Genomic DNA, 13516 nt, shown 5'->3' on the forward strand with positions numbered 1-13516 from the left:
GATACCATTGTAGTTTCCTCATATGCAGTCTGGCATATGGAATTAGTAGAATGCAGGATGCCATGAAACCCAGGGCCTGCAGGATTTTCCTTGCAGATAAGTGGGTTTTTGTTGCCAATTTCTTGAAGTAAGAAGTCAGTTGCTTTTTGTTTGTCTGGCGTGAGATAAGCCATCTGGGCAGTTGCATTTAAGCGTGCACCCAGGAATATTATCTCTTGAGAGGGCACTAGTTTTGATTTATTTTCGTTTACTGCATACCCTAGGCCAGTTAGTAATCTTTTTACAAATGCCACATGCTTTAAAAGAATGTCTTTGGTCTCTGCTTGAATTAGGCAGTCGTCCAAGTAGGGATATATTTGAATTCCTCTTTGTCTGCAAAACGCAATTACAGGTGCCAGGCATTTTGTGAAGACCCTGGGTGCAGTAGATAAGCCAAAGGGCAGTGCAGAGAATTGGTAATGTATTGAGCCAGCTATGAATCTGAGGTATCTTCTGCAAGACTGTCTGACTGGGACATGCAGGTATGCCTCTTTCAGGTCCAAAGTTACGAGCCAAGCCTTCCTGCCTAGCATGGGCAGTAGCTGCTGTAGAGTCAACATCTTGAATTTTGGAACTTCCAGAAATGTATTTAGTATAGATAGGTCCAGTATTGGTCTCCAGGTACTGTCCTTTCTGGGTACTACGAAAAGTCTGTAGCAAAATCCTTGCCCCTGCTCTTGTTGTGGTACTTGCTGAATGACCCTCATTGTCCATGAGGGCTGTAATTAGTTTTTGTGCCTCTGCCCATTGATTGTGTGGCAGGTCTGGCATACCTTGTGACCTTGGTAGAGTGTGAAAATGGAACCTGTAGCCTTGGGACACTATGTTCAGGACCCATTTGTCTTGGGTAACCATTTGCCAATTTGATGACAAAAGTGCTAGTTTTCCCCCTAAGGGGGCTATCAAAAGAAAAGTGCTTGGATCTGGCAGAGGAAAGTCATTGGGACTGTTTCCTGTAAGGTTGTGATTTGTCTTCTCCGCTTTTGGAGGTAGGAGCACCCCATTGTTTAGGCCTGTATGAGCCTTGGGGCTGAGATCTGCCTCTAGGATGCCTGTATCTGCCTCTTTGTGGTCTGTCTGACACTGGAAAGGACCAATTTTTAGAAGGCCAGTTTCTGCCAAACCTGGGTGGCTGTACCTGTAAGAAATCCTTGACTGTCTGCATGGATTTTGCTTTATCCTCCATTTTTTTCAACACCTCTTCTGCTTTAGTACCAAACAAAGTATCATGCTGCAATGGTGCATCTAATAATTTTGCTTTAACATGATCAGGCAGATTCTGTTCCTTTAACTAATCATGCCTTCTAATAACAGAACCTGTAACAGCGGCCCTGCAAGAGACCTCCAATGAATTATAACCACATTGCAAATTATGCTTTCCCACTTGTTCAGCTGCATGCAATAAATCCTGCAATTCCTTGTTCTCTGAACATTCAGTATTTGTCAACAATTTCTATTTAAACAGTGACATCAAATATTGCTGATATTTAAACATATGAAACTGACAATTTAAAGCCCTTACAGCCAAGGTAGCAGAAGTGTAGACTTTTCCCCCCATCTGTCTAGAGCCCTAGAATCCCTATCAGAGGGGACAGGGTTTTTTGCCGTGGAAGCTTTAACCCCTTTGGGACCTTGAGATATAGTTTCTGGGTCAGCAGCCGAGTTCTTATATAGGAATTTATGAGAATCCGGAACCCTGTAGTATCTGTCTGGCTTAGCAGGTGCAGGGGGTAAAGAGTCAAGGGACAGGCCGGACTCTGAAAGTACATCATCTACAATGTCTAGAACAGGTGGAATAGCAAGGGGTCTATGCTGAGGAAGTAGCAGAAAGTCTCTGAGCCTTTTCTTAGATTCAGAATAATCTTGGCTCTCCCAGTGAAAATGCTCCCTCATGGTATGCAGGGTTTCCCCAAAAGAGTAATCCTCAGGAGGAGAGGCTAAAGGAATGGATTCTTCAGCATCAGAATCCTCATAGGGAAGCATGGAGTAATCCAGCTCAGAAGAGGAATCAGACGAAATAGAAACCTGATCAGAAGAATCATACTCTGTCTCTTGCCTAGGCCTCTTATCAGGAGGGGGATGGGAGCCCCTGATCAAAGTAATTAGGTCTTCGGCCATTTTGAGCATCTGTTTTTTAGGCATGGAAGTCTGAGTAGGAGACTGCTGTACTTGTTTCTTTGTCTTTAGAGCTGCTTTAGTCTTTGTCTTTGAAGCTGAAGATGGCTTAATATAGAGTTGTGTAGGTCTGAAGACACCCTCAGAAGCAGATGACTGCTCAGCGGCTCTGGACCAATCTGAGGGAATGATTTCCGAGTGTCCAATACCTTGAGTATCCAGAGGCCCAGTCAGCTCCACGTGGGAGTCAGAAGCGGGCTGTGGCTCTGAGGTTGCTGGCGCCAGAGGCTGCGAAAGCGCCTCACTGAGAACCGGCGAACCGGCGACTGGCCTAGCAGAGGCCTCGTCGTCGGTTTTGGACCTCGGATGCCTATCCTTTTCCTTGTCCTTGCAATTTTTGTAAACTCCGGTCGTCGGCTGGTCCGACGGCATTATATAACTAAATCTTCGGCCAAAGTAATGAAATGCAAAATCAAACCGACACTTAATAGTGCGTTGGTTAAATCTAGCACAAAACTGACAGCTAGCAACGTTGTGATCAGGGCCTAGGCAAGGAATACAGTAAGAATGAAAATCCTTATGAGGTATTTGCTTCCCACAAGAAATACAATTATTAACTTTTTCTGACATCGGTATGGAGCAAGAAAAAAGTTTCCCCAACGGGGTACTTAGCTTTAATGAAGACTTCGGTTCTGAAATTCGATTTTGAAAATCTCAGGAGTCGGCTGACTGGCACTTGCGAACTGCTTTTGCTTCGGGCACCGCGCGGCAAGAAAGACTGAAGAAAATGGCATCGGCTGCATCTTTTATACCCCTGGCGCACTGACGTCAGGGAAGAGGCGACAGCAACCGACGCCAGACCTAGACCTTGGAATTCTGGCCGACTGAGGGTAGCCTGCCAGCAGGAAAACCCAAGAGCAATGACTGCAACAGTGAAACACGATGAACATCTGTTTAGTGTACAATATTTCCTCCTAAGTATTGTCAGACATTCAGCTAAAAGTACTAAATAAGGGTTACAGTTTTATTCCATCTATGCCAACAACATTACACGAAACTGTCATAGACCTTAAGTTATTTGGGTGAAATTTAGCTTTGAAACATGTTTTTGGGAATCGAATAAGTGAAAGTAAACCAAGCACCTTCATCCCTATTACATATCCAGTGATTGAAACCTTTATAAGAGCCTGTGAGGCAGACCTTGTTAAAATCATGAAAGAGCGTAAGCATTGTGGTTTTTATAACTTGTCTTTTGATGAAATATGTTCTCTCAGGGATTTAGAGACCAACAGTAGGATTATTATTATGCCTGATGACAAAGGGGGAGCGATTACTGTTATGGATGCTGATACTTATGTCAGTAAAATGAGTGAAATGCTTTTGGACTCCTCTATGTATGAGTTGATACACAAACAAGAATGCAATGCTATTATATCTTGTATCAACATAGACTTGATTAGACTTCTATTATGTTACAAGACTGAAAAAGACCTATATGAATATCTTCATGTTGAGCATCCTTGTATTCCTATAATTAAAGGTCTCCCTATAATGTACAAGAGTATGGTGGACCCACCTCTTAGGCCCATTGTATCAGGAAGAGGTTGGGCCACGGAGCCTTTATCCATTTGGGTTGAAATGCAACTTAAACCTTTGTTACATAAAGACTCTGCTGTTCTTAAGGACTCAGCATATATTCTAGACAGGCTAGGTGAAATCAGAAGTTCAATAAAAATTGGACATCTTTTTGTGACATTAGTAGCCTATTTACAGTTATTTCTAATAGCTACAGCTTGGATGCTATTAAATATTTTTTAGATAATTATAGTGAATACAATGTTATCATGAAAGATTTAATTTGTTTAGTCATGTGTTTGGTTTTGGAAAATAATGTTTTCTTGTTTGGAGACAAATGTCATCTGCAGCGCAAGGGTGTCACTATGGGGACCCCTTGCGCTAATACGTATGCTAATTTATCTTTAGCATATTGGGAAGAGAAGCATATTTTAGTGATGCCAACGTACAGAAGTCGCTTTTATTCTATGCTAGATTTGCAGATGACTTGTTTTTCATTTGGACAGGAACAAGAGAAGACCTGGATATGTTTGTGTCTTCCATGAATAACACAACTGACTTTTTAAAGTTTACTATGAATGTTTCAGCCAATATGATTGATTTCTTAGACATTAAACCAACTACGGACTATGTAGGTGAAATTGGGACTTCCATTCATAGGAAGTCGTGTTGGAAGAACCATTATTTGTCTTGTAATAGTATGCACCCTAAGCGTATCTTTAAGAATATAGTGAAGGGGCAGGCTGTACAAAGACAATTATTTCAATAATGAGCTAGGATTACTACAGACTAGACTGGAGTTTTTAGGTTATAAGTCACATGAAATAGACAGCGCCTTTAAGGAGGTGGTTATTCAAAGAACACAAGAGGGAAGCCTTTCTTTATACAGAGAGCCTGGGCAGTTCCATCGTTCGAGTAATTCCAACTCAGGTCCTTTACGTATCTCCCTAAAATATAGTAGTGATACTGGTTCACTCTCGGATGTGATCAATGATAACTGGAAAATCCTACTGACTGATGGTCTAAAAGGGTATAGTGTGAATAAACCATCGTTTGTGTTTAAGAATAATTTGAACTTCAAATTAAATTTAAACTTAACTTTGAGATTATGTAAAAGAACTCCCATGGCACATAATGCCATCTCTTCGAGAGTTGGTACATTTCCTTGCAGGCATTGCAAGGCTTGCTCATTCATTAAGAAGGCAACAGATTTGGCCATCCCATAACGAACAAGGTATACTCCCCCCGCTTATATGCTGACTGCACTACTAATAATGTAGTTTACTTAGCCCAGTGAGAACACTGTTGTTCATTCTATGTGGGTAAGACGAACAGGTCATTAAAAGATCATACATTACAACATGCCAGGGATATTAGAATAGGTGCTAAGCATAATTCTTTAGCACAGCATATTGCTATGTATAATACTTGCACCTTTTCTTTTATGGTCCTGCAGATCATACCCACCACAACAAGAGGTGGATACATAGTGAACAGGTCTGAGACTGTGAAGTCTAATTGGATAGCTGAGTTTCTGGCAGATAAATCACCTGGCCTCAATAGTGTGATTCCCATTAAACCTATTCTGAAGGGGTGGAGAACTAGTTCTTTATTAGTTTTGATTGGTCTGACATCAATATTTAATTTGTGTTTTTACAGTTTTATGTGAACCTGATGAAGGGGAAACCCGAAAGCGCTTGTTCTGCTTCTGTTTTATCTGATTAAATGGTTTTATATGGTCTTCAGAGTGGTGGTCCATGTATTTTCTTCATTTAGGATCCTACACTATCATTTTTTTCAGTCCTGGCACCAGTGCGTCTACCAGGATTGGACATTTTTTATCCCTGGGTCTTGTGCACCAAGCTATCTTGTTTTATTTTTAACCTACTTCTGCCCATGATATATACTATATAAAATACAGTCTATATATCAGTGTTGTCTTGGTGAAATTTTGTGAAAAACAGGGTCCACCTCATGAAGATACTCACCAAGACTTCAGGATGAATTAAAGTCCAGCAATACTACTTTACTTTGCTTACTGATTTATCATCTCTCCATTCAGACCCCCCCTCCCCCAGAGTTTGAGGATTACCTATGTCCTTGTTAATAAGGTCCATAATAATTCTTTCCATGGCCTTGCAGATAAGCCTACTCAAGCTTATGGGCCTATAATTCCTACGGTCGGTTGATGGTCCCCCTTTGTGCAGAGGAATTACTGTTGTTGTCCTCCATTCCGCAGGAATATAGCCAGTTCTCAGGTTTTGGTTAAACAGAACTACAAGTGGGTCTGCTAGGTCATCTTTTAAGTTGTGTAAAAGACAACCTGGGATGTTGTCTGGCCCCACTGGTGCTGCGTTTCTGACCTGCTCTCTTGAAATAATAGGCTGAGGAATGGTGGGAGGTATACTTTGGGGGATGACTGGAGGGGAAGGGGGGGGGTGAAGTTTTCACTAAATCTGTCAGCTAGCAGGTTGGCTAGCTGGTTTATCTGGTTAAGCATGGGTGATGCTCATCACAAACAGTTCAGTGCACAGCTGGGCATTCTCTTTTAGATTTCATACATAGTTGAAGAATGCCTTGTGATTATCCTTAGCTAGGGTGGCTAGTTTTGCTTCATAATTAGCTTTGGAGGATTTGACAAAATCTCTATTTTGTTTGTTTAAGCTAGAGAGGGATGTTTTCCTCTGCTGAGCCAGGTCCCTCTTGGTCTTGGACATTAGTTTCTTGCTTTTGTTGTACAGCCTGTTTATACTAGGGTTCCACCAGGGTGGCTTGTTTTTTTTTTTGGCAAGACTTGATTTTAATCTGGTCAAGTAGAGCTGATTCTGTACAACTGCTTAAGTGGTTATACAGGACCATGGTGTAAACATCTACATAGCAGTCTGTGTTATCTGCATTCAAGGGGGCTTTGAACCTTCTTATACCATCACTAACTTGTCTTAGAAAATTTCTGAGCATGATGGAGTATCTGATTTTATAATTACACTGAATGAGACTGATTTATTGTCCCATCTTACCAGGTAGGACATCATATGGTGGGGGGGGGGGTGGAATGCTCTCCCACGTTACCGATTATTATGTCCAGGACATTTGAGTCGTTTGTGGGTGTGTTAACTAGCTGTTCCAGAGCATTTGCACTGACAAAGTCCAAAAACCTCTAAGCCAGCATGTTTGTGGTCACATATGTTTGCCAGTTGATGGCAGAATAATTAAAATCATCCATGAGTATGGTGTTGGGTTGTATGGCAAGTGACTTCAGTAAGTCCAAGTATGTGGTTGGCTTTTCCTGTTTCATGATGGGGACCTACAGCTAGCTATGATGTGGTAGGGGGATTTGTCTATAGTTAATTGGACATGGAGTATCTCAAGAGAGTCATACTGCTTGACCAGTCTTGAGGTGTACTTAACCTTAATGAAGATGGATACACCTCCTCCTTTGTTTCTTTCACGCTCAGTTTGTGATCTGAACTTATGGAAGGCATTGTAGCCCTGGTGCTTTCCATGCCTTTGACCCATGTCTCGGTGACTGGACAGACTCAGAGTCTTTCAAAGTGAGAAGTGCTTCCAGGGAGTGCAGTTTCTTGCTTAGACTCCTAGCATTAAGCAGCAGTACTTCAGTTTATCTAGAGAGGATTTTGTTATATTGGGAGGTTGGTTATTTTGACACTGCCTAAAAAGGCACAATAGGGTGGTTAATGCCTTTGCCAGTATCCAAAAGCCTAGAGGAGACAGGTGCAAACCATGTCTGGCAAAACAGCATGGCCTTTAGACCATGTCTTCCCAGGCTGACAGATATGGGATCCCCTTGGAGTAACACCAGAAGTTAAGCCAATTGGTAAAGTTAATCACTTTTTGTTTGTATTGTGGCATCATACTTAGAGAAGGTATAATGCTGCCTAAGGTTATGCTTATACCTGCCTGTGACACACACTGAGAGCTCAGTCAAGTCTCTCTTCATACAGTCCAGTGAGGTACGTCACATGTCATTCACCTCCACATGGACTATGACACAGTCATACTGGTACTTGTGGTTGAGTGACATGAGTGCTTGAGTGACTTAACGGATCTTGGCACCTGACAGGCAGCTAACTGTAATCCAATCCATATCCTGCCTGGTCAGGGAGACATCCATGTGTCTCACAATGTAGTCACCTATGATGAATAAATTAGGCTTTATGGTGTTACACCTTATGAGCTTATTTGCTGAGACTCTGGTGTGCATGTGTGCGTGCGTGTGTGTGTGTGTGTGTGTGTGTGTGTGTGTGTGTGTGTGTGTGTGTGTGTGTGTGTGTATGTGTTATTATGTGTTGTGGTGATTTTTTGCATTGCACTGTGTGTAAGTGGTTTCCAAATGGAAGGCATCTGATCTTTTGGTAAGTTACTAGTGAGTACTTCCGCATATGTGGGTTTACGTGTCATGCCCTTATTTAGTGTGGGAAGAGTGTGTGTGTGTGTGTGTGTGTGTGTGTGTGTGTGTGTGTGTGTGCTGACAACCTGGCACTCAATTTGTCCTTATGTGAGAGTCTTGCCACTAATTTTATAGCAATTGCTACATTGCCTCAGGATGCCCATGTCTATCAGGCTGGCCAGACAGATGACGAGAAACTGCCTGTCCATGAGATCAGACTCTTACTATATGTTTTATTATGGAAGGGAATGGGTTAATTTGACAGGGCTGTGCTGGTAGAGTCAAGACTACAAGAGGGACCTATACTTTGTGTAGGCTAAGGTTGATCAATAAGGAAACATTGCTCACTGTGTAACTCAGTTGCTCCTAGAGCAGCAGAAAAGTTTGGAAGGGTTTCACTGACAGCTGTTTATGGAAGAACTGAGCTTCTAGGCTTCTGCGTCTATACAAGGCACTGCTAACTGCAGTTGCCTGAAGAGCAGCACCACCCAAATGCAAGGCTTACATACAAGCAAAGAGAAACAAGTTTTAAGCCATCAATCAAGAAAGTACACAATAAGCCTTCCACCAGCAATTCCCAACTCAGACAGGTTAGATCAGCATACTTCTGCCACAAGCATGCAAAACATTACCTTCTTAATGGACAACAGCTGGTTTGAGCCCAGGTGTAACGAGACCACACAAACTACCTACAACAGCCCTTCAACTAACAGATACAATGTAATACAGTGCAAGTAACTATTTAAAGCAGCAGCAGACAATACAGGTTTTCTTTTGAAACTGCTAAAGTATACAATCACACTATATAAGAGAAGCATAAAAAGATACTTACAGCCCTTTTGGCTGCTTACCAGCTCAGACAGACCAGGTAAAACGCCTACTGCCAGCAGATAAATAATCCTAGTCCTCCTAATGTAAAAGCATATTAAAGGAATGTCTGAAGTAAAATGCTACCGCAAACAAATTTAAAGACCGCAGTGTAATTCAAACAGCTTATAAAAGCGTGATTACCCAATAAAAGTCTTTGCTTTGTATAAATGAGCCAAGAGCTACTCAACTACATAGAATTTATAAAGGCATGAAAAAATAAGCCTTCTAACCAGTAAAAATGCATGCAGAAATCTCAAGTGTTTCTCCAACCTAAACAGACCAGGCTACCTCCCAGTGCACTAGATGGAAAATCCACTGACCTTTTGATGTAAAAGCAAGTGCTTGCTAGAGTGCAAAAATACACCACTTTATCCAACAGCTAGCTAGATAATGAATTCAGAGCAAGTAAATCAGTAGAACAATGAGAAGCAAAGTGCACTTTTTCAATATAAGCACAAGGAAAGACAAATAAATGATTCAAGATATCAACAGCAGTGTAGAAAGGGAGGAGCTTGTTACGTTCAAGTTACGTTCAATTTACAGTAGGGGTGGACAGCTTAAAATTACCAGGTTTAAAAAGCAGAGCAGCAAAGGGGCGCATCTGTGGGAAAATCTATTAGGGAATCACCAGCAGTGCTTTAGTTTACGAAGCAGACTTGAAATTTTTTCAGACAAAGATAAAGGCCCAGAAATTCAGTGTTGATCCTTCCAATACAACAAGAATGTTTATGATTACCTGATATGAATGGATACTTTAGAGCAACATGGTTAAGGCACTTGTACATAACAGAAGCAGAACGTTACAATTCAAAATAGAAAGAGATGATGAAGCAGAGGATTAATTCAAGAAATAAAGAAAGAGTGGGATTTTTGGATGGAGATCCATAAGAAGAATAACATCAATCATACAGTATACTATATTCATAAACTAGCAGAAAGTATACAATGAACTAAGCCAACACAGAAATAGAAAAAGGAGATTCTGTCGATAGGGATGACTACAATTAGGGGTACAGTGAACAGGGAAGAGGGGTCTGGAATTTACTGGAGGAAGCTGGCAAAGGAACCAAGTACTGAGAACAAATAATTTGAGAGGGAAAGGTAATAGAACAGGAAAAAGCCAAGAAGACATTTGGACTGCAAGCTACAGATTGCCTTCCCTAACAGGGATTGATATCTAACTATAGGAAAGAGAAAGGGATAGGGGTATCCTAAATGAACAACTGGAACTGGTTGAGTTTTTAGTTGAATCTAGAACAGAAGCTGTTGTTAAAAAGGGACAAATAGTAGGATGTATAAAGTATTGCACAATAACTAAAGGAATCAGCCAGAGGAGGTCAGAAAAGATTGGGATGATAGAAGAGATAAGCGATTTACAAAAAAGCGATGGGGGGATGTATGTATGGCTCCCAAATATGCAGCAAATTATAGAAGACTTAGGATTTTTGCCTGGAAGTATTTGCATACATAGTTTTACATCCCAAGCAGACTACAAAGAATGTTTTCATCAGGTAGATGGTAAATGTTGGAGGTGCAATGGGAAAGAAAGAGGCACTTGGGAGCATACGTTCTCAGAGTGTAGCAAGTTGTCAGATGTTAAAAATACACTACAGAGTACTCATAGGTTCATAGGTTCATACTAGGCTATCTGCCCAAGGGCATTTATAAGCCTAGCCCAGAGTTTTGTGGCTTTCGCCACCCCTTTAGTTTGAAGGAAACTATGCCCATTATTTTGCTGTGCCTCTGTCAAGCAGTGACACTGAGGTAATCCCTGGGGTATATCTGCGATCTCCCATCCATTGGTCAAGATTTCTCTTGAACAAGGCCAGCGAGGTGCTCTGCCTCACATGTACTGGGATTTTGTTCCACAGCATAGGGAGTCTCTGGGTGATGAATCTGTCCCTCCAGCACGTCCTATTAATAACCGTGTCAAGGTTTAAGTCTCCCGCCCTTGTAGTTCTGAGGGATCTAGATTTTTTGAGGTGAAGCATGTTCATCAATTCTGGGTTGGACATGGCCTTGTATGTCAGGCACAGGTCACCTCTGAGCAAGCGGTAAGCGACTGAATAGAGCTGGAGTTCTTTCAGTTGGGCAGCCTAAGACATATTTTTGAGACCCTTTATCCTTTTGGTGAGGAACTTTTGGGGCCTTTCCAGCTGCTGCAGGTGTCGGGTCAGATACATTCTGAATGGGGCATTGTACTCAATCATTGGTCTGATGAGTGATGACTACAGGGGGATGATGACCTCCCTTGATCTAGATGTGATTCCTTTCATGATCAGGAATACAGGACTAGCAAATGAGTGTAACTAAGGAAATTATTTTTTGAGTTGGGATACAGGATTATTGCCTAGGCATAGTAAGTCCTTGTTAAGGTTAAGACTGGTGCCTGCCAAAAAGGCATTTACTAGAAAATGGAAATCAAAGTCTAAACCAACCATACTTAAAGTAGTGAATGTTGTAACAGAGACGAAAAGCCAGAAAGTGTGATCTTTAGAAAAGGGTAGGAGTAAATTATAAAGAAAAAAAGAAATTGTAGGATCAATAGGTTCACAGGAGACTACTAGGCTAACTGCTCAACAGCCTTTACAAGCACAGTCAACATAACCAAATTTTATCCAATATATGGCCCCTAGGGGCAGGAGGATGGCATGGATTTGTGCCTATACCTTGAGCATTTTACAGACTACCCCTATCCACAAGGGACACAGGTGCCACCCCATGTGTGAATTTTTGATTGCCCATCCATCAATCCAGACTGGTCTTGAACAGCTCCAGGAAAGCACTCTGCTTAACATGAATAGGAATACTATTCCAAAGAAGGGTCGATCTCATAGACACATAACTGTCTCTCCAGCACGTTTGGTTTGATTCACTGACTAAATTTAGATCCCTGGAATGGGTGACCCTCATACTGTTTGTCTTGCAGACATGTAGCAGCTCCATCAAGCCTGGATTTGTGAGCGTCTTGTAGGTCAGGCACAGGTCACCCCTTAAAAGTCGATAGGAGACAGAGTAAAGGGAAAAGGTTTTCAGTCTATCCACAAAGTGGATCTATATCAGATGATCGAAGTTTTACTACTTCGAATCAGTATACATCGAACACTACTGATCGAAGCAGTAAAACATTGAATCACTATTAAAACATTTTTTAAAATAAAACAAAAGGATGTAGGTAGGGGGGGCACCCCCCCGCTACTTAAATATACCAACTCCAAGACCACACTACATTGAAGTAAACAGAAATCTCCCCTTACGGAGATTTCCGTTTACACGTTTGATATTCTAAGCATTCACTATTGTCATGTCGACAATATCAGATTCGATATTGTCGGCTTTCGACAATGTAATATAGACCCCACATAGTACATGCTGTTAGCACCCTGTATTTTCTGAGGTTGCTCCAGCTTTTGTAAGTCCCTAGTCATGTACATTCCAAAAGGCACATAGCACTTGATTATTGGTCTAATGAGGACTGTAGTGTGGGACTATAATCTCTTTGGATCTGGATGCCATACCATTACTTATAAGTTGTGACATACAGAAGGACTTCCTCACCAGTGTGGACACGTGATGGTTGTAGTTCAGGCTACTATCTATCTGTGTTACCTAGATTCCTCACCTCTTGAGTTTTTTCTTCGGGATGCGTTTTTAATGTTGTACTTTGCAGGGGTTCTTAATTTCTTAAAACGTACAACAGTGCATTTCTTCACATTTAGCTTCAGGCTGTGGTTCTGACACCAATCATTTGCTTGAATTAGATCCTCCTGAAGGATATCTACATCACTGGGGGGTTCAATGAATGCCTCCAACTTGTAGTCATTTGCAAACTTGGCCTTGGTGCATGAGAAGTATATTGCAAACAGGAATGGTCCCAGCATTGAGCTCTGTGGCACACCACTAGTAACTGGTCTCTTGCCATACCCCAGTGGGGCACTGTGTCAAATGCGTCAGCCCAGTCGAGGTAGGTGGTATGTACTCTTTTGCCCTCATCCACAGCCTTAGAGACTTTCTCAAAGAAGTCCACCAAAGTTAGTAGGCATAATCTGCCCTTGAAGAAGCTGCATTGGGTCAGGTTCAGTGTTTGGAGGTCTCCTACGTTACTTATCAGGTTCTTGATTATTCTTTCCATGGCCTTACAAATAAGACTAGTCAAGCTTATGGGTGTGTAATTTCTTGGGTCAGTTGATGGTTCTCCCTTATGCAGAGGAATTACCGCATCTGTTCTTCAGTCTATTGGAACAAAGCTGCTCCGGGGGCTGTGGTTAAACAGAGATCCTATTGGGCCTAATAGATTCTGATTTAAGCTACTTAAGAGGGAACCTACTGATGCCATACTTTTAGCTTTACAGAGCGCTGTGGCTACCTGGTCTTTGGTGATATCTGGCAGAGGAGTGGTGGGGAGTATTTCTTGGGGGATAACTGGGGGTAATGGGAGAGTGAATTTTGCAGTGAATTTATCGGCCAACAGATTTGCTATATCTTCTGGCAACACATAGCCCTCCGGAA

General features: G+C 41.8%; 1 protein-coding gene across 2 annotated transcripts in view; it reads right to left on the reverse strand.

Moving 5' to 3' along the window:
* APPL1 (adaptor protein, phosphotyrosine interacting with PH domain and leucine zipper 1) overlaps positions 1-13516 on the reverse strand; it is a 1282591-nt gene that overhangs the window by 415822 nt on the left and 853253 nt on the right. The window lies entirely within an intron of this gene.

Source organism: Protopterus annectens, chromosome 7.part1 (assembly GCF_019279795.1).
Source record: "Protopterus annectens isolate FY-2018-M chromosome 7.part1, PAN1.0, whole genome shotgun sequence".
NCBI classification, from domain to species: Eukaryota; Metazoa; Chordata; order Ceratodontiformes; family Protopteridae; genus Protopterus; species Protopterus annectens.